At 36.3% G+C, this 23,486-nt stretch overlaps 1 protein-coding gene across 2 annotated transcripts in view; it reads right to left on the minus strand.

The window, feature by feature from the left end:
• LOC119073038 (potassium voltage-gated channel protein Shaw-like) overlaps positions 1–6,735 on the minus strand; it is a 173,350-nt gene extending 166,615 nt beyond the window's left edge. For both annotated transcript variants that reach the window (XM_037178356.1, XM_037178355.1), the window contains exon 1: positions 6,599–6,735. The gene's annotated coding sequence lies outside the window, so the exon portion shown is untranslated. The remainder of the gene's footprint in view (positions 1–6,598) is intronic.
• Positions 6,736–23,486: the final 16,751 nt, after the last annotated feature.

Consider the following 23,486-nt stretch of genomic DNA (forward strand, 5'->3'; position numbering starts at 1 on the left):
TGAACCTAGTGCGTCTGTCACCCTACTTTGACCGTAAGCCTATTACGCCGGTTAATGTAGTTAAAGTAAAATTATTATGGAATGTGTACATCTTAGAAATAGCGCATAGCGCAATTACGAAGCCCCGTACGATGTTCCTTTCAAATGAAAATTTTAATTTATTGAGTATAAATATACATTGGGCCCTAGTACCGGCCTTAGTCCGAGGACCCAAATTTATTTTTTTTTCAACTACATTCTATTCGGCCTTCGATTACCTTCTAAATTAAACAAAAATTACGACAAACGGATGAAATGTGCTCGAGTTGTATGTAAAATACACATAGGGCCCTAGTACCGGCCTTAGTCCGAGGACCCAAATTTAATTTTTTTTCAACAACATTCTATTCGGCCTTTGATTACCTTCCAAATGAAACAAAAATTACGAAAGACGGATGAAATTTACTCGAGTTATATGTAAAATACACATAGGGCCCTAGTAGCATTTCACTTCTAAGGCCCTAACTCACGGTCCACTCACCCGATTTTAAAAAAAAAAATTTCCTGGATTGGTATTGACAATACCTATTATTTGACATGTCATTCAAATTTCCATCGTTTGTTTTGCCATAAATATCACCAAAAGACCTTAAATCACTTAAGTGGCCCTAACTCACAAGGGGCCGACCCGAATGTGCCCATCTTCGAACTTAGCCTCACTATTTCGACTATCTTTCAGGGATTGGATTTACTCAAGATATCGACGTGACGGACAGACGGACAGACGGACAGACGGACAGACAAAATTTTTATTGCGGATTCTTCATCTATGAACATAAGCAAACACTTTGTCCTTACCGTCTGCTTCGAATTCCATCAATTACACACGGCATCGTAATCCTATAAGCCCCTTTGAACTTCGTACGGGGCTAAAAAAGTCAAAAACTCAATGTCCCATTATTGTCGATATACTCAATATATACTCGTACAAAATACTTTATGTTTTAAGTTTGAGTGTCAATACAGGTTTAAGCTACTGAAACGGAAATTTAGTTAAATCGGACTTGATAAAACTTTGTGAAAGTAGAAGTCCATTTCATTGGAGTTAGCGTTAAATTTTGTAAATGGGACAAGCCTGTGAGGTGGTTCAATAAGCGCCTACACAATACACTTTGTAAAAGAGAAAATGCTATGAAGTCGTTCAATTGCGTGTAATTCACATCATATCAAAACCACTCTTCTAGAAATTATTGATCGCTATTCGCGAATATGCAACTTGAAATCAATATGTGTGCAACCTGACGGAGCTAAAGAGTATATGCAACGGATCGATATGACTTTTCTTAAACATGAAATTAATTAAGTTCAATTCAAATCGATATCCTGAAAATTAGAGTGAAACAAGTGAATGAATCGGATTTGTTACTAATTTTACATTTTCGTTGGAAATTTTCAAAGTCAATTTTGGCCTGCCGCCTTGACGTTTCCGCTAGTTGCCAGCAAACCATCCGACTGTTATGATGGCTCGTTTTCAACTTAATCGGCATAATCTCTTAGTTGACTTTATAATCAACCCAACAAAAATCTCTTCGAGAAAAGTGTGACGCAGTCCTTGAAATACAATTTCTAAATTGAATGATATCGCTAGAGTTGACGCTTTCAGCTTCGTTACGGAAAAATTAAATTTTACACCCAATTAGTTCAAACAAGCTGGCTTAGGTTTTCTCATCATCTACCAAATAATTTTTACCAAAAAAAATTTGACTGGAAACAACCAAAATTTTACCAAAAAAATCTGCGTCGCATGTGGCAGATAAATTTTCTTGCTGGTCTGTTCCTGAACATTTGCCACTTTGCGACGCAGATTTTTTTGGTAAAATTTTGGTTGTTTCCAGTCAAATTTTTTTTGGTAAAAATTATTTGGCAGATGATGAGAAAACCTAAGCCAGCTTGTTTGAACTAATTGGGTGTAAAATTTAATTTTTGCGTAACGAAGCTGAAAGCGTCAACTCTAGCGATATCATTCATTTTAGAAATTGTATTTCAAAGACTGCGTCACACTTTTCTCGAAGAGATTTTGGTTGGGATATCAGTCGTTTTAGAAGTGTACTCAACAGTTTACAGTTTTAATTCAAAAATTTTACGAAAATCGAAAATTTGACGAAATACGGAAATTTGACGAAATTCGAAAGTTTGACGAAATTTGACGAAATTCGAAAATTTGACGAAATTTGACGAAATTCGAAAATTTGACGAAATTCGAAAATTTGACGAAAATCGAAAATTTGACGAAAGTAATTCTCTATCTGCCACCATTCAAGAAATATCTCCAAAACCCCAATTGACCCACCCATTTCCAACTTTCGACATTTTTCACATATGCCCCTCTGTTCTACTCGTAAAACTCTGAGACTTTGCCGAAGAAAGTAATTCTCTATCTCTCATACCCCAAAAAAATATTAGTCCTTTCATCCTACGCTCGAGTAGCTCAAAATTTGGTCACTCTAATCACTCTAGCTCAAACGAATCTGCGCCGATTTTTTTAATTATTTTTTTTGTTCGAATCGTGTTACGAATACCTTTGATTTGATGGGTCGCACGCCTCTGTAGGTTTCAATACAGCTAAGCTACAGCCGAAAACGCGTTCCCGACCCTCGAAAACCACACTCAGAAACCACTTCGAGGCCAATAAAAAAAAATTCTGGTTTTTCCTGGGGTAATGGCGTATCACATTTTCATTTTTATGCCCACCCTGAGGTTCCTGCAAAATTTCATGGAGATTGGCTGACTAGTTTCCGAGATCGACCGTCGATAGATAGACAGATAGACAGAAACATACAGAGTAAGTTGAAAGATTTTGATTGTTTGGAAAACGTTAATTTGGTGCATTTTCTATCAAAATGACCAACTTCAAAACGATGTATCTCCGGCAATTTTAAAGTTACATAGTCGAGTGATAGCTCGTTTTGCTCGTATTTGAAGCGCGAATAAGATAGAATAGGATTTGTGGTTATACAGGCCAAAGGAAAGAATCTTAAATTCTCGCCTATATATAGTTGCCGCGTCTCAAAAAAAATTCTTCGTTCTTTTTTTGGAAGTTAGACTGCGTCAAGTCCTCCGCTATCGCTCCGGACATGATAATACATTTGCCAGATGGAAGGACATTTCTACACAGTTAATATCGTCAAGTACTTGTTCTTCTCTAACTATCGTCCAAAAAACGATATTATCGTGCTGTAGATATTGACCGTTTAGGAATGTCCCCTCTACATTTGTCAGATCCTATTATCAAATAATATTTTCATTCGATACTTCACATGGATTATTGGACTCGGCGTTGCCGAAAATTGCACACAGCTTTGACTTTATCTTATTTTTCTTTCGCTTTTCACGAATAAATTCTTTTTGATGCTTTTTGTGGAGCGGATCGCATCAAAAATACATGGCAAAAGTTATACATACACACAGACATTTCCGTTCGCCTTTGACTCGTGAACCATATTGTATGTATTTTCAATTTTCAATAATGGGTTCTCCAGCATCGACATTCATTCAGCCAGCAGGTAATACTGTTCACATTCATACTGAGGCACCGTTGTGTGAACATGCCAATGAAAATTGGCCTAGAGGGTAAACTTCTAGTAGAATGCCGTGAATAATTTTCATGGATGAACAGATGTATACATAGAACATGGGGTGAGTTTTTTTATTTTTTTTTTACTTGACTCGGCTCCAGTTGTTGCTGTAGCTGTGAATGTCTTTGAAGACGTTTATGTAATGGCAAATTTACTTAGAACGTAAAATTTACTTTAAAATAGCAAAGTTGGTGTAAAGTTAACAATCAACTCGTATGCTACTCAATGTATTTCTTAAACTAGGTCCCAGCTGTTGGGTGGGTCATATCCCTTTACTGTCGGAACTTCTCAGTAGTTTTTGTGATGGTATAGATTTAATGAATTATTTCAATGAAAATAATGATGATGGCCACAAAAACAAAATTAGAAGAAGGGAAGGACTACCAGAACGGTCTTAAAGAACGGTCTTAATCTCGCATTGATAATTTAATTCTGCTTAGTTCCACTGAAGAATGAATCGATACTTAACTTCATAACTTCATTTTCTGGTACTTACATGCAGATCTGGTTTAATGCTCATATTAGAGTGTTATTGTCTATAAAATGTTCGGAGAAGAACTATTAATATGCGCTAGCAAATCAAATTGTAACAAATTAGATACAATTCAAAACAAAGCATTACGAATCATTACTGGTGGTACCAAATCAACACCAATTTTGTCGATGGAAATGTTCACTGGGATTAAACCACTTAAGTATTCACGTGAAATTGCATCATTGAAAACTTATGAACGAATTTTGAGGACACCAAACAGTATTTGGAAGAACTATAAATGTACCGAAAATCGTCTCAAATCTAAAATATCATTTGTTCACCGTGTACAAGAACTGTATGACAAATATGCAGTATGCACTAACATTGACCGAGAAAGTAAGACGATTCTGCTTCGGAAAGAAAAAATCTCGAATCAAAAAATTTTTTGCAATGAAACAAAATATTCAAAGAACAATTGTAAACGAAATGAAAATGAAACAACAACATGATTCTACAGATAAAACATGGGAGAATATAAATCCAAGATATATCAAATCAATAAATCGCAAAACTTATGTGGCAAATTTTAGAAGAATAACTGGACACGATTTACTATATAAACATCTCGCAAGAATAGGCGGCAAAGAATCACCAATATGTGGATTGTGTAATCAAGCAGAACAAACATCAGACCATCTATTAACATGCAAAGATCTTAGTACCTTCAGACAAACCATCGAAAACAATGAAGAAGAAGAATTTTTTGCTACGCCCTATTGGCACGTCCGTAGTAAACAATGAATCTTAAAAATTTTATTTTAATTGTTAGAAATAAAAAATGCATATAAAAGAAAAAAAAAATAAAATGTTCGGGTTAAAAAGTGGCGTATGTGTTCAACAAAACTTAAACTCGTTCATTTTTGTTCCGTTCACCCGCTTTTGTGAACAGGTCAAAATCACATAAGAAGAAAACTACAACTATTGAGATTGATACACAAATTGATTTAGCAGATAGATCGTTGGTCCAACATAATCTCTCTTGGAACCTAACCTTAGGAATTCCATTTTTTACCAAACTATTTTTTTTTAAACCCGTTGATAATTACTCCAGTTATTGTGTTGACAAAGAGCAGAAAAGTGGTACATTTAACGTTTTTAATCACTTTTCCACTTTTTCATACATTTTTTTTAACATAGCGATCGTACTACGTGTGGTGTATTTTCTGTTGTAAGACCCATGACCTACAGTCAAGTGGAAAGAGTCAGTTTTATTTCAATGAGTCCTGGAGCACAATTAAAGCATACGAAACTTAAAATATACAATGGAGACTTTAATGGTTTCGTACCTTTTGTTGCTATGGTGGCTCATTGCACTAGAAACTCGACGTGATCCGAGATGAGTATCGACGAAAGAAACGGCGAGCTCACAGCTCACTGTTTTGTCAAGACGTGGTGTCTAAACATTGACTAGTCGTCATGTCTTCAGGAACTTGCCGTGACACTACTTTTTTGATCGGAAAAATTTAACGGACTGTTGTTAAATTTGGTAGTGCTGACGGGTATTGTGCTAAAAGAAATGTAGCCGTTGACAGTTGGAATTAAAGCAATGTAAAAGACATCTAAACAACAGAAACCTCACGTAAACGGAAAGCTATAAATGGACGCAACGACTGTGAAGTGTGAATACAATTTGCGTTTGATTTACATAGCAATGTTGTAAAAGTGAGAGAGGTTTTTCTGTTGTTCAAAAGTCAAAGAACAAAAGAAATTTTTTGCATCTATCAATTTTACATTGCTATGTAAATCTACAGTAAGCCTCAAAAACTTGAAAAAATGTAAATTCTGTTCATTTGAAAGCTGTGCCAACTATTACGTTACCGAACCATCGATGACGCTGCAATTTTTCAATTTTTGTCAGCAAAACAATTTTACAATCGAAGTCAAATAAATCCTCATGAAAAATTAAAGTTTCGATGAATACTAAAAGTCACTGTTACTAAGTAAAACTACAAAGCTTGATCGTAATGCAGTAATTCCCGTTATTTCTTAATTTAAAACTCATTGATTTATGAACTGCTTCCCTGTTATTTGCACTGTATACTAGTTACTAGGCTTAAGCTATTCATCAATTTAAAACTTTCGATTCCATCACTTTTACCGCCGCAACGTTTTTATCGTACGATCAAATTAGATTCCTGCAAATACCGACACTCTGCGACTGTCGAAATCCATATCTCGAAATTTACCATAAGAAAATAACCTAATTTCCGAATTGTGTGATAAAAAATCAGCTATGCAGTCAAATTCACCAAATTTAACACAAGAAAAATTGGATTTTTCGTCTAAGTGAAACACAACACTCTGTTCGAACAATAAATTCATTCTTCGAATAAGAATAAAATTTTATATTCCGTTACTTTGCATAAATTGCATAAATTATCCATAATGTAGCTTTGTATGAGAAAAATATTTCCACATTTTTGCACCACTTAGAACTTCATATACATACGTATTGTATAACAATCGAGACAACCGCATCTGTTCCACATCGAAATCCGAAAGCTACATAATTAACGTTATAATATAGCGCTTTCTTCTTTCAGTTTACGAAAAAGCACAAACGCGATATGAAGCACCACTTTCCACTTGAACGTCTGAAATACATCTGAGTTCATCAAGTGTTATAGTATACCGAGTACGGAGAGTTCTTGCCAAATTTCCCGAATAAAATAGAAAATCGCACACACAGCATCCAAACCATCCCTTCTCTGAGCAACAAATAATATCGTACATCGTATACCGATGAACTCATTCATTTCTCCAAAATAGCGCCGTGTGTGACTATATTCTCATTTTTATATTGCGCTTGCGAAGTGATTGCAAAAATCACTTTCTTCTAACATCTTTAATGGAAATGATGATTATACAACAACAAAAAATCATAATTTATTGGTTTATCTAGCTATTTCAATGTTCAACCATTCTGAGCAAGTATAATTTTATACGTAAATTTCCTCGTATTGAATAGCTAAAATTAAAAATCAATTTCCACACAATACAAAGAGAGGGTGTTTTAAACGATGAATTGACATGAAGTGACTTCGTAACAGCATCAACAACAGCTTATAAAAAAATGAAATTCTTTTTTTCTTCACATTTTTCGTATGGAACAATGCACAATTTAAATTGATTTAAATAAAAGAGGAATACGGTAACTATACGTATAATACGAAACGCAATTATAAATTACAATCAACGAATCGATAATTTCTGCAATTTAATTCTTGTTTTCAATGTATAGGTATATGGTTAATTCCAGGAAACGTTGAGTTAAGTACAACTTTAGAATACTTTCGCGTTCGTGACACAGTAAAAATTTTAAAATTTTAAATATTTAACTCAGAATAGTGGAAGCTCTTGAGAATGTTGGATCATTTTTTTTGCACACAAAAAGTGTTTCTGTATTCTGTACAAAATAAAACAGTTTTGTTACACAGAAAAAATATTTTGCACATAAAATATATGCCTTTTGTACACAAAAATATTTACTTTGTGCACAGACACAATAATATGGTACATAAAAAACGGTTTTTGTACATCGTAGGAGTTTTTGTGTATACAAAAAGATGCCAAGTATTCATAGGTCCTGGAGAGGACAATCAATCAATCAAGACTCTACTGATAGAGAACGATTCACTCTTTCACTGAAAGATGTCGCTGCAACAAAACCATTGTCAACAGAAAAAAAATTAATTTTTTACTCGACGAATTTCAGTCAAATAAAATGCCATCGTATAGCACATGATCCTAGGACTCCGGAACAGTAATCAGTTTTTCAATTGACCCTATATCGGCTTATTCGACTTAAATCCGTCGAGTAAAAAATTAATTATTTTTCTGTTGACAATGGGTTTGTTGTTGCGACATCTTTTAGTGAAAGGGTGATTCGTTCTCTATCAGAGTTTTGATTGAATAGAGAAAAGAGAACTGACGCCGGAATCCCTCTCCTGGATAAGGAAAATACCAATTGTATCGCGCCGAATTTTGAATAAAGAAAATACGGATCAGTCAAAAAACCATTAAAGGATAAATGTGACGAAAGTCTTTTATCTTACTTACAAAATAGCTGATATTACTGAGGGTGACGCATTGTGCGCTGTAAACAAAAAAATTACACAAAAAATTTTGAAAGAAAATTTTACAAAAACAAATTTGCGGCACAAGTGGCGGATGATTCGGCTTTCTTCCGTTTAAATTCTTTTAGCACATTTTTTAACCATTTTTCTCAATCTACGTCAGAAAAAATCAACCTTTTTTGGTAGTGGACTTACTAACGTGCGGACATGACTCTACCGCTCCGTATCGCATATCACATATACTGATTCGACAATTTTTTCGAACAAAAACAATGTCTTTTGTGTACAAAAATAATAATCTTCTTGTTAGCTTCGACTAATTGTAGTCTTTTAGTATAACTTTTCCTTGCCCGTGATAGTCAATCACTGGAGCATTAGCTTTGCTTTTCGGTCCATCACTGAGGTGGCAAGAGATTTTAACGAGCCGCTTCACAGCATTGCTCGAGCTGCCGTTGGGTACCCAGTCCGACCCTGGAAACATTTCGAATGCCCACATTTATATTTTCTAAGCTAAAATAAATGTCCTAAAATGTACTTTGGACTTGGAACTATTAAAAGCAGATTTCAACATCGTTCGATGTTTTTGTTTGCAAAAAAAGTCCTTTTAAACTAGGTCATACCAACTTGTGATGCGCTGAAATGATGCTTTTATTAACATGCTGCGGCCCGTTTGTATTATATATTGTTTGCTTATACGCATATATATATCCGGTAATGGTTAATGGGTTTTCATTAAAACGTAATTAAAACGAAATTAATTTTGTGTGGAATACGAATTGAATTTTAATTTTTATCTCTTCTATGTGCTTTTTGCAAATTATCTAAATATTTTGTGTTAATGTTTGTTCCATGCACACTCTCCTAGGAATCATAATAATAATATTGGAATTCTGCAGCAAATGATTGTTTCTCACACCATATTTGATTAGTGATTTCCTGAATTACGATTTCATCGATCAATTGCTGAAAATATCGCACTGTTTATCATAATATCGTTCAAAAATGATAACATCGTTATGTGGACGAAAATATCGTTTTTAGACGATAATACCGTCTTCTGGACGATGTTATCCGTCAAAAAACGAAATTATCGATCGAAAAAATTTTCCGTAGATTTTTATGCCTTTCGCAACTTTAAGGAATTCATAACGTAACAGTTTTTATGGGATGTTATGCACGCAACTGTCAAGGTACGAATATGTGGAGTTAAGAAAATACGAGAATTGTCGCACAGGACGATAATATCCGATAAATACGATAAAACGCACTGATGTGCGTTCATAAAACGCTAAATTTTAAAATTTATCTGGATGATATTATCGTTTTCTGGACGATATTGCTTACTTACTTACTCACTTAGGTGGGCACTACAACCTACTATTGGTTTTGGCCTCTTCCAGCAATCTTCTCCAACCGGACCTATTCCGCGCCAACGTTGTCCAGTCGCTCACTCTTAGTACTTTCAGATCAGACTCAATTGCATCTTTCCATCTTATTTAGCAGTTTCGGTGGTGATGAATTTGACTATATCGGGCTCCTTGTAAAGCTGATACAGCTCATGGTTGTATCTTCTTCTCCAGTTGCCGTTCACATTGACACCTTCAAAAATTGATCGAAGAATTCTCCTTTGAAAAACCAAAAGTGTCTGTTCGTCACTTTGTGTCATGCACCAAGCTTCCGATCCATATGCTACAACTGGTCAAATCAGCGATCTATACAATTCGCACTTAAGGTTGCGGTTGAGTGTTTGTGACCGGGTGAGTTTTTGAAGACTGTAGTAACTCCTGTTACCAAGCGTTACCCTTCTACGTATTTCCTCTCCGATGCTATTATCACTATTGACCAGCGACCTAAGGTAAATAAAGCTGTCGACAGTCTCGAAGTGTTTTCCATTCTCCTCCAGCGTATGGTCCGTTGGTCTGCCATCAGACAATGAAGTTGTCATGTGCTTGGTTTTTCTCTCACTGACCTTGAGACCAAACTCAGCACCCCTATCTTCAATTTTCGTGAAATTCTCTTTAACGATGTCAATGTTCCGTCCAATTAAGTCTAGGTCATCCTTTCAATATTCCGAAGGTACAAAACTTTATTTTACCTGGAAAACACTCAATATTCCGAAGGTACAACATAATTATCCAAAATTACAAAATTGTTCATTAGACACTGTATCCGGAGGTCGAAACAGCATTTCATCTCCACTTTCGCTTCACGCGATCCATGGGAAAGGGAAGAGCAAATATGCTCTGTTTGTTTGTTCTGGTGTATTCGTTTGAACTTGATTTGTTATGCGTATTAGATAACACCACCCCTGGAATTAGTGTGTTTTCCAGGTAAAATAAAGTTTTGTACCTTCGGAATATTGAACGTCAAATTAAGCCTAGGTCATCAGCATATCCTAACAACTGACTCAACTTTCTGAAGATTTTACCGCTGGTTTCCACGTCGCTCTCTCTTATCACCTTCTCAAGAACAATGTTGAACATAGCTAACGCCGACCCGTACGAAACACCTATTCGTATCAAAAGCCTTTAATGTGAAACTCTTCATTTCTCTTACTTCATTTTCTTCTCTGCTGAAAAACTATTCTCCCTTTAAAATCACTTACATTATCCACTGTTTGCCTTGTTATCATCAACAAATAAATTGCCGGAGGCAATATAGACAGCCCCGTACGAAGACAAATTTCATAAATTCCTATTTAAACAGCTATATACCGCTATATTTAACTATATTTCATTATAAATAAACATTTCACAGACAAATACATGCTATTATATAGCTATTATATTATATAGCTATATTATATTATAGCTATTATATGCCTGTATACAGCTCAATATAACTGTATATAGGTATATATAGATGTCCATATATGGAATCCCTGAAACCCCACACACATAACAAATTATTTCCATGTTAACAGAAACTCTCTAAGTACCATTTTTCCCCAGATATATCACTTTTAATAAAATCCAATATGGCCGCCGGCAGCCATTTTGTTAGGAGACCGGAAATAGTACCGACGCTTTACATTCGTTAATACCTTTCAAACAAAAAAAAATTCATGAAATTCAGTCAAAATTTACTCGAGATATTGTCAAAATACACCACGTTCACTGTACTTCCGAGTAGCCAGATAAGAGCTCACTTCAAGAGACCTAGCTCACGCTCCGGAGAACATAATTTCATGAACTTTTTTTTCCCTGATTGGTACCTATCTACCGATCAATACCTATCTAATAAAGCTAAAACGGACGAAATATGTTCAAATTTGGCCGACCTACAAGCAAAAACTGCTTGCCGCCCTGTGCCTGTTTCACACCAAGGGGTCTAACTCACGAGTCGGTTATCCGATTTCCATAAACTTTTTTTGTCGACCGGTATTGTAAATACCTTTCATTTGACGTATCACTTACAACTTACAAGTGTAACGTTTAAATGTCCGTAAATCTTCGAAAAACCGTAAAGCATTTATTGGGCCACAGCTCGGGAGGGGTCGATCCAAAATCACTCATCTTCGAACTTAGCCTGTCTTTTGACATTCCCAAACGGGAAAAAAAGAATTTTCAAAATCGGATGCGTTTTACTAAAGTATCGTGCAGACAGACGGATAGACGGACATCTTTTTTTCACTGATTTGGCATCTCTAGACAACCACAATAGGTTTCCCCTTACTCAGGGAGTCCAATTCCACGTGTTACAAACGTATGCCTAAACCTATAAGACCCCAGTACTTCGTACGGGTCTAAACAGAAGTGCCAATCCATCGCCTTGTCTAAGTCCTTCAAAGGTATCAGATAGATTGTTCCGAATTCTGACCTTGGCTCTCACATGTGACAGAGTCATTCTAGCCAAATGAATAAGTTTTTTGGGGTAACCAAGTTCCACCATCGCATTCCACAGTTTCCTCCGAAAAACCCTGTCATATGCCGTTTCAAAATCAACAAACAAATGGTGTAGAACAACATTGAACTCTCTGCATTTCTCCATGATCTGCCTGATGCTAAACAACTGGTCTGTTGTTGAGCGATCGTTGCGGAATCCACCCTGATATTCACCAGTTGTTGGTTCCGAATACGCCATGAGACGATACCGTAAAATATCCGCAAATATTTTGTACGCTATGTTTAATAGATTAATTCCTCTGTAGTTGCTACATTCCAATTTGTCATCCTTCTTATACACTGGACAAATGATTCCGAGTTCCCATTCTTCTGGCATTTCTTCACGTTCCCAAATCTTCACGGTTCCGCTACTGGACCAGTATTGACCATATGGAAATGTCCCGCCACCTTTGATTAAAGGAGGACTACTAGGCTTTCTTTGTACAATTTCAATGAAAAGATGAGTACACAATTCGTGAAAAATGCATGAAAAATGTAAAATGATGTTCGGTCCACACGTTGCAAAATGCGTGAAAAATGTGTTTAATCACAGACCAAAGTTAATAATTTACAAAATGAAGCGAATTGGTCTCGAAAGAAATCGATTTTCAAGTGGTCCCGGAAAGGAATTTTACTATTCATTAGTATTCAGAGATGTTTCTAAAAGCTGTTTTATAACGCAATTAAGTTTATTCAATGGGAATTGATCAGGGTCGGACTGGCTACCAAAAGGCACTTCTCCTTTGAGCCCGTTCGAGTGGAAGTGTCTGACTGCTGGTACATGTGCGAATACTGGTGCCACAAAATTTGTTATTCGATATAAATGAATATTACACCTTTTTTCCTAGTACAGCAGCTCGTTCAACAATATATAACAAGATTGGATTATCAGTATACGTACCAACCAGTAAAATTTGTTTCGAATTTATTTACTACGATAAAATATGGTAAGCACTCAAATAATTTCATTTGGCTTCTATTAAATGGAAAAGCCTTGTTTATAACAGAATTAATATCGGCATAACCGTGGCAAAAAGTTATTTGGGTAAATCATTACTTTATTCGACATGGTTTCGAAATTTTCGTTCGTGTGTGGATAACGTACATTATTATTGTTTTGGTTGGGCATTAATAGGCTAGTACCTAATAAATCTGATGTATAAATGAATGAACATGTAGTAAAATGGGCTGTGAGTGGGTCGTCGCGTATTCGGAAAGTGTGAAGAAATATGTATTGAACGATAATGAAGGGGCACACACCATTCTTTGATTCACCTGATTAACCAGTCATTAACCAGATTAATCATTGATTGATCGGTGATTAACCAAAAATTAACCTTTGTTAAAGCAAAGTGCATACCTCCTCCCGCAAAAAACGGGGAGCTCAAATGTAATACATTTTTGCATAATTCTACTACCTTTTTAGTACATTTCCTCATACAATGCCTAAAGTCACCGGTCTATAGGTCAACCGAATTTTCCTACCTATAGTATATAGACAAGTATATAGCGAGTAATATTCCATGTGCGCTCTTCATTAAAATGTTATGATATCTAAAACGGTTAGTAGGTAGAGACAGATACATTTTCTGTGTTCTATTCTGGACGGGGTTTTTACACCAGAAAAATTTCCACTTTCCTGAACCCGACATACATCCTGGAAATGTCACGTTTAGTAAAAGTGACGCAAGTCCATGTGCATACTTCCAAAACAACTGATATCGCTATAGGTGATGCATTCTGCGCTCTAACGCAAAAATTTCAAAGCTAAAAATTTGATCGAAAAAATTCTGGGTCAAAAAAAAATTGCGTCACAAGTGACAGATGTTGAGGAAAGTACTACTAAGAAAATTGTTTTAAAAAAATAGGGAGAAAATATGTACTCGCTATAAATTCTACACTTGTCGAAATTAACTGTTACGAAGCTTGTTGCTCGTGAGTCCGCTCGTATCACAAAATTGTGTCCTTGTGTAATGAATTGCTTTCGCAGCATCGAACGTAATCTACTATTTTTTTCAATTTATGACGGCAATAACCCCCACAAATGTATTAGGTTTCACTAAAAAATAGATGTCTTGAGACATGTGACGGTTGTATCTGGGGTAGATTTAAAGATACCTATTTTTTTCACAAAGAATTTATCGTCGATCTGCAATTATCGACTCCATTTTCCTTGTGCAACTTTCCGTTACGTTTTTAGGCGGTTTTCACGGTTCAATGCAGATTTTACTGTCACAATCTTAATGATTAATGAAAAATTCAGAACGAATTCGTTGATGTCACATCCATTAAGACTCACACTTCCTGTATATGTGTAACCCATGCTCAATTATGGAAAATTTGCACCATATCATACACCTGTGAACACTAATTCACCTTGCATTTAAACCGTATAATGTCTCGCTGTTATATACATGCATGGCTTGTGATGGGTATGTAACTCTCGCCATAGTTGCTAAATGAATCCATGAGTTGAATTTACAATACAGACACGTTACCACAATTTATATTTTTATCTCCTGCAAGCTGATATTTCATACATTACGCGTTTCTGCATATAAACACAAACACATGCATAACCACAACCTATACGATTGGATAATTCACAAATAACCCACCTAGGGTAAACTTACTTTCCATCTACATATTTGAAAGAAAAAAAAATCGCCGAACGGCGGAAGCGAACACGGGACCAGCAGCACATCAACCAAACATGCTGACCACTACGCCAACAACTCACATAACGAGATGCAATTGGTGTCGGTAGTGGTTCGTTAGTCACTTCTACATCGATCAAATAATCAGAGTAGTCGGAATGATGTGATTTGAACGAAATGTTGAGGTGGATAGTATATATGTGTGAGTAAGTAAATAAAGGATTCTCTGTATGATGTTTTTTTTTGTTGTGAATGCGTTTTAAAACAACATGCTTAATTAATTAATTTTAAATCCAAATTTTTGTGGTTATTTCGCTAATGTATGAAATATCAGCTTGCAGGAGATAAAACATTGTTCTACCTTGGTGTATATTTCTCGAATCACTTCTTATGTACAATTGTATATACACTCGCTGGCGCTCGTTATATACATTGTACATACGAAGTTATTCTCGAAATATACACCAAGGTAGAAAATGTACTATTATTCGTCTCATGCAATAAAATGCTTCATAACAGTACAATTTTTCGTTTGGTAGGTGTATCATTAATTCAGCATTCCCATTGAATGCGTGGGTAAACGTAGTCATTATCATTTGATGACAAGTCAGACATTGTCATTGGTAAAAATGTTCACTACACAAATAGACGAAAAAAATTCTCTCTCCGATCTTGCGACCATGCAAAAACAAATACACAATATAAAGCATTTCATTGGGGAACTAAGTACGTTACAACGTTCCCGTGTAAAACGAGCCGTCAGAACAGTCGGAGTGTTTGCTACGATTGAGCCCCGTACGAACCCGTACATCTATTGCGCACGTGACCCTAGTTCGTCCGTCGCCCTACTCTTACCGTAAGTCTACTGCGCCAGTAAACATCGGTAAAGTAAAATTCCTATGAAATTTGTACGTCTTAAAAATTGCGCATAGCGCAATTACGAAGCCCCGTACGATGTTCCTTTCAAACGTAACACAAATTTCAAATTGACCTAAAATTTCCTGAGTTCTATATTAACCTATAAATAAACAATTTACATTCGTTAGTACCTTTCAAACAAAAAAGAATTCATGAAATTCGGTCAACGTTTACTCGAGATATTAATAAAAAACACCACCTTCACTGTACGGCCGAGTAGCCGGATATGAGCTCACTCCAAGGGACCTAGCTCACGCTCCGGTAAACCGAATTTCATAAACTTTTTTTTCCCTGATTGGTACGGTCAATACCTATCTAATAAAGCAAAATCCATCAAAATCCGTTCAAATTTGGCCAACCTACAATCAAAAACGGCTTGCCGCCCTGTGCCTAGTTCACACCAAGTGGTCTAACTCACGAGTCGGTCATCCAATTTCCATAAACTTTTTTTTCGTCGATCGGAATTGTGAATACCTTTCATTTGACTTATCACTTACAAGTGTAGCCTTTAAATGGCCAGAGAAATCTTTGGAAAGCGGTAAAGCACTAACGGGGCCCCAGCTCGGGAGGGGTCGACCCAAAATCGCCCATCTTCGAACTTAGCCTCACAATTTCAACTACCTTTCAGGAAAAAAAAAATTTTTGAAATAGGATTTGATTTACTCAAGATATCGACGTGACAGACGTACAGACGGACAGACAAAATTATTATTGCTGATTCGTCATCTATGAACATAGGCAAACACTTTGCCCTTACCGCCTGCTTCGAATTCCATCAATTACACACGGCACCGTAATCCTATAAGCCCCTTCGTACTTCATACGGGGCTAAAAACACCACCTTCACTGTACAGCCGAGTAGCCGGATATGAGCTCACTCCAAGGGACCTAGCTCACGCTTCGGTCAACCTGATTTCATAAACTTTTTTGTCCCTGATTGGTACGGTCAATGCCTATCTAATAAAGCAAAATCTATCAAAATCCGTTAAAATTTGGCCAACCTACAATCAAAAACGGCTTCCCGCACTGTACCTAGTTCACACCAAGGGGTCTAACTCTCGAGTCGGTCATCCAATTTCCATAAACTTTTTTAGCCCCGTACGAAGTACAAAGGGGCTTATAGGATTACGATGCCGTGTGTAATTGATGGAATTCGAAGCAGACGGTAAGGGCAAAGTGTTTGCCTATGTTCATAGATGACGAATCTGCAATAAAAATTTTGTCTGTCCGTCTGTCCGTCTGTCACGTCGATATCTTGAGTAAATCAAATCCGATTTCAAAATTTTTTTTTTCCCTGAAAGATAGTCGAAATAGTGAGGCTAAGTTCGAAGATGGGCATATTCGGGTCGGCCCTTCGTGAGTTAGGGCCACCTAAGTGATTTAAGGTCTTTTGGTGATATTTATGGCAAAATAAACGATGGAAATGTAAATGACACGGCAAATGATAGGTATTGTCAATACCAATCCAGGAAATTAAAGTTTTTTAAAATCGGGTGAGTGGACCGTGAGTTAGGGCCTTAGAAGTTAAAGGCTACCCTATGTGTATTTTGCATATAAGTCGAGTAAATTTGATCTGTTTTTCCTAATTTGTGTTTCATTTCAAAGGTAGTCGAACACCGAATAGAATGTTGTTGAAAAAAAATTAAATTTGGGTCCTTGGACTAAGGCCGGTACTAGGGCCCTATGTGTATTTTACATATAACTCGAGTAAATTTCATCCGTTTTTCATAATTTTTGTTTCATTTGGAGGGTAATCGAAGGCCGAATAGAATGTTGCTAAAAAAAAATGAAATTTGGGTCCTTGGACTAAGGCCGGTACTAGCCCTATGTGTATTTTACATATAACTCGAGTAAATTTCATCCGTTTTTCGTAATTTTTGTTTCATTTGGAAGGTAAACGAAGACGAAGGTCAAATAGAATGTTGTTGAAAAAAAAATTAAATTTGGGTCCTCGGACTGAGGATTTTAGGGCGATTTGAAATTTTTGTTTCATTTGAAAGGAACGTCGTACGGTGTTTCGTAATTGCGCTATGCGCAATTTCTAAGATGTACAGTCGAAGAAATTTAGTTTTCGGGTTTTCCAAAGGTATTAATCTTATTTAACCCACACTTTATCCCACAACAATGGAATCCACAAATTTAAATTTAGTTAACACAACGGTCACAACGCTGCAGTCACGATGTCAAAATGTGATATAGGGTGGCTAATTAAATTTTGGTTTTAGCTACATTTTCTCTTGCTTTTTAATTATTACATCAGGCTTCTAAATTAAGAGTACCTTTATGCAATATAAACCGTTTGAGTTTGAAAAAAGATGTTTTGTATCAGTGAACGATATAGGAAAGCGTTCAGTACGTCTCAACAAACAAAAGAACGTAAAACATATTTGTATATTTAGCCACCCTACGTCCGTCATCGCTTCTATTGTCTTCAAAAACATATTGTGTGCTTGTCATGATATGTATCAGAAGTTTGTTTATTTATGTGTCTCATCTAAAATGCTGGCCAGCAAAATTTTGATCATTAATTTCAACGGCAAAATTGATCTAAATGTTAAAATAATTGTGAATAATAGTGAAGTTAATGTGGTTTTGTTTTCTCTTCATAAAGTAATTTGCATCAGTTCGACGTAAAGTGCGGAGCACCATTAGAAAAAAAAACTCGTCGCTGAAGAATGATCAAAAAGTTGCTGGACGCATAGCTACAACTAATGCTTTGCAGGATATAGAATAAAAATTAGAGAAACACCAAGAGCCGTCCATTTGAAATCTTCACAATCATCATTTCAACTAAAGGCTTTTTTTAAACGAAACGCAGATTCGGAACATTCTTTTTCGCCAAATTACAATTTGGCATAGGAAATAAATTCAACTCTTTGTATAAGTGAAGCTCATGATTGAGCTCAATCATGAAAACAGAATCTGGTCAGGAATAAGATAAGAATATGAATATGACGAACTTCAAAGTTCCTGATTTATAATCCTGAGATGCCTGCTCATGCAGTTATGCTTGATGTTACGATTTCCAAAGAATTTTAATATCACCTTTTAGACAAAATAACAATTTCCAAGTCTGTTTTCTATTTGATTTATTTGACGTATTTCCGACCTCGTTCTAGGGTACACGGAAAATCCGTGAATTTCGATAAAGGCTGTGTAACTTATAATATAGCTGTAGTTTTTATAATATAGCTACTAAACGCATATTCTGTTAATGTTGGTTATTTACATGCAATATGAGTTACACAACTATATTATGGATTACAGAGCTACATTATGCACCGTGGACACATTTTATAGCTAGGATTTGCATATTGTAGCTGTGTACTCTATATCATAGCTGTGTAACGCATATTTGACGCATCAAAAATATATCTGTGTGCTGCATATGAGAAAATGTATGGGACCATGCATTCAAGTCGGACTAAATGTTAATATACAAACAAAAACTGTTCTAAAATATCTTGGCTGATTGTAATGAAGCTTGATGATCAGAATACCTTTTTAATATAGTCAGAATCCGTAGAAACACAGACGAATGAGAATATCAGAAATTTCACTGCATTAGAAACGAATTAGTTTTTTAAATCGGGTGAGTGGACCGTGAGTTAGGGCCTTAGAAGTGAAATGCTACTAGGGCCCTATGTGTATTTTACATAGAACTCGAGTAAATTTCATTCGTTTTTCGTAATTTTTGTTTGATTTGGAAGGTAATCGAATGCCGAATAGAATGTTGTTGAAAAAAAATTAAATTTGGGTCCTTGGCCTAAGGCCGCTACTAGGGCCCTATGTGTATTTCACATATAACTCGAGTAAATTTCATCCGTTTTTCGTAATTTTTGTTTCATTTGAAAGGTAATCGAACACCGAATAGAATGTTGTTGAAAAAAAAATTAAATTTGGGTCCTTGGACTAAGGCCACTACTAGGGCCCTATGTGTATTTTACATATAACTCGAGCAAATTTCATCCGTTTTTCGTAATTTTTGACTCGGACTGAGGCCGATAAGAGGCCCTTCAAAAAAATAAAATTTTAGGGCGATTTGAAATTTTTGTTTCATTTGAAAGGAACGTCGTACGGGGCTTCGTAATTGCGCTATGCGCAATTTGTTAGATGTACATATTACATAATAATTTTACTTTAACTACATTAACCGGCGCAATAGTCTTACGGTCAAAGTAGGGTGACAGACGCACTAGGGTCACGTACGCAATAGATATACGGGTTTGTACGGGGCTCAGTCGCAGCAAACGCTCCGACTGTTCTGATGGCTCGTTTTTTGTCGATAGGTATTGTAAATACCTTTCATTTGATGTATCACTTACCAGTGTAGCCGTTAAATAGCCAGAGAAATCTTTGGAAAACGTTAAAGCACTTATGGGGCTCCAGCTCGGGAGGGGTCGACCTTAAAATCGCCCATCTTCGAACTTAGCCTCACAATTTCAACTACTTTTCAGAGAAATTTTTTTTTTTTAAATAGGATTTGATTTACTCAAGATATCGACGTGACAGACGGACAGACAAATTTTTTATTGCGAATTCGTCATCTATGAACATAGGCAAACACTTTGCCCTTACCGTCTGCTTCGAATTCCATCAATTACACACGGCACCGTAATCCTATAAGCCCCTTCGTACTTCGTACGGTGCTAAAAATTCATGAAATTCGGTCAAAGTTTACTCGAGATATTAATAAACGAGCCGTCAGAACAGTCGGCCATACGAACCCGTACATCTATTGCGCACGTGACCCTAGTTCGTCCGTAGCCCTACTCTTCCCGTAAACGTCGGTAAAGTAAAATTCTTATGAAATTTGTACGTCTTAAAAATTGCGCATAGCGCAATTACGAAGCCCCGTACGATGTTCCTTTCAAACGTAACACAAATTTCAAATTGACCTACAATTTCCTCAGTCCTATATTTACCTATAAATAAACAATTTACGAATAAATATGCTACTATATAGCTCAAAAGAACTATCTACACCGTTATATAGCTCAATATAGCTGTATATATTTATAAATAGATATCCATATTTGGGATGCTTGAAACACCACACACACATAACCAATCACTTCCCACTGATCAGTAGCTTTGTAAGTATCATTTTCACCGATTTCTATTGTTTTTACAAAAATCTAAAATGGCGGCCGATGGCCATTTTGTTAGGAGGTAGAGAGTAGTACGGCTGCTTTACATTCGATAATATCTTTCAAACAAAAAAAAATTCATGAAATTCGGTCAAAGTTTACTCGAGATATTAACAAAAAACACCACATTCACTGTACGGCCCAGTAGCCACATATAAGCTTACTCCAAGAGACCTAGCTCACGCTCCGGTAAACCGAATTCCATGAACTTTTTTTTCCCTGATTGGTACGGTCAATACCTATCTAATAAAGCAAAATCCATCTAAATCCGTTCAAATTTGGTCAACCTACAAGCAAAAACGGCTTGCCGCCCTGTATCTAGTTCACACCAAGCGGTCTAACTAACGAGTCGATCATCCGATTTCCATAAACTTTTTTTTTGTCGATCGGTATTGTAAATACCTTTTATTTGACGTATCACTTACATGTGTAGCCTTTGAATGGCCGCAGATATCTTCGGGAAACGTTAAATCACTTATGGGGCCCCAGCTCGGGAGGGGTCGACCCAAAATCGCCCATCTTCGAACTTAGCCTCACTATTTCGACTATCTTTCAGGGAAAAAAAAATTTTTGAAATCGGATTTGATTTACTCAAGATATCGACGTGACAGACGGACGGACGGACGGACAAAATTTTTATTGCGGATTCGTTATCTATGAACATGTGCAAACACTTTGCCCTTACCGTCTGCTTCGAATTCCATCAATTACACACGGCACCGTAATCCTATAAGCCACTTCGTACTTCGTACGGGGCTAAAAATGGCATTCCTTGAGAATGATGAACGTCGCTCACTTCACGCCCACATATAATGACACATTTTACGCAGATCGTAATGTGCTATTTTAACAACAATACTTTATAGCTAAAAAGCGCCCTCGGGTCAGATCAACAAATTTAATGATAACTGTAAATGGTAGTGACGATGATACATACAAAAAACACCCCTTTCAACATTTGTCCGAGATATGCATTTCGTAACATGCTTTTTAATTCATATGACAATAAAATCGGGCCTTTGTTGGTTATGATGCTTCGAAATAGAGGTGAACGGGAATCACTGTTCGCTCCCCGAAATTTAAAAAAACCTGTCTTTTTACGTGCCTGTTGCGTTTGGTCCCATGGCCATAGTCACCCTGCCAGAAATTAGTAAAACAAGCCCATTCGCTACTGATCTTTTTTGCTATACTTGCTTAGATACGTGATTTACGGAGAATACAAAAATTAATGTCGTTGAGTGCATGACGCCCAAGTAATTTACAATGTTACTTATCGTTGAGTGTGTTGAAATACAAAACAAAAATTGCAAAAACGAATTTCCTTCTAATGTAATCAGGAGGAAACCAAAGCGGATTAAGGATTTATCGACATTTGTTATTGAGTTACTGTATTTGCTAACCCTAACAGTCATAACCTTGAACCATGTCGAACCATTCTAAGATATCCAATCAAATTTCCTGAACCAGAGTGCTTTTGCCGTTTCAGGTCAAATTAATTACTTTTCAAAAGCTATAATACACTGTCGATGGAAGGGCTAAAATATTATGTCATTCTGTGTTGAAGCAACATAAGAAGACATCAATCATCGACGTTAAAATGAGAAAGGGGTTGTTGGGTTTTGTTTACGCGGATGAAATGTTTTATTGATGTCAGTTTCTTATGGCAACGCTGTTGAATGCGATCGGTGAAACTGTGATATGACTTTGCAAGTCATTCGCATGATAGGTATATTTTCGCTAAGGGAAAAATTTTGTTCGAAAATTGTTATACTTCTTCTTCCCTACCCGAACTGTGAAGGTTAAAACTCGCGGTGAAAGTTAATGATGGTTTTCTTTGTACTCTATGAAAATGTGTCGAACTTTTTACACAGATTACTCTGCTGTTTCATTATCAACTCTGAAAATACGTTGTTCAACAATCAGCTAAGCAATGGTAGGTGAAGTACTAGCTGTTTGCATAAGAAGGGATAAAAATTGAAAAGTGTATTTGATACTTAAGCTATAAATCTTCTGTGTGAGTTTAAAAAAATTGAGGCAGGTCGTGTCGTAGTTACAGGAAAAGTAAATTCGCGGGGAGCGAGCGGTTCAAAAATTCTTGAAAATAAATATATGTCATTTTTGCGCGAAAATAGTCTTTTAGAATTGAATTTGTTCGTGTGTGAATATTTTCGCTTATTGTTTACAAACCGACATTAATAGTAGATTACATTGGGTGCTGTGGAAATGATTCATTACTTAAGGGATCAATTTGTGATACGAGCCGAACTCACAAGTGCTTTTTAAGCAGCACGGTATGGAGACTGTTATTTTGACAAGCGTAGAGTTTGTATATCCGAGCCGAAGGCGATATCCCTACATGCAACGAATAGTTTCCAATGGGGGCATATGTACATGTAACAACAATTTTCCGTACTCTTTCAGGTTTGTCATTAGACAACGTCAGATTTTTTAACGCTAAATGCCACACAATAACGAACGCTAAATCCGTACGGTAATGGCAAATGCCGACGATAAAGGCAACATTAATGGGCTAGTTGACGCCATGTTGCTTTTAAATTTAACATCTGTGAGGCCACCAATGTCAGGCACTTTTTCATCTGTAAATATATTAAAAATTAAAAATTTATTTTTGAAATATGGATACAAGGCCCG

Source organism: Bradysia coprophila, unplaced genomic scaffold (assembly GCF_014529535.1).
Source record: "Bradysia coprophila strain Holo2 unplaced genomic scaffold, BU_Bcop_v1 contig_110, whole genome shotgun sequence".
In the NCBI taxonomy this organism is placed as follows: Eukaryota; Metazoa; Arthropoda; class Insecta; order Diptera; family Sciaridae; genus Bradysia; species Bradysia coprophila.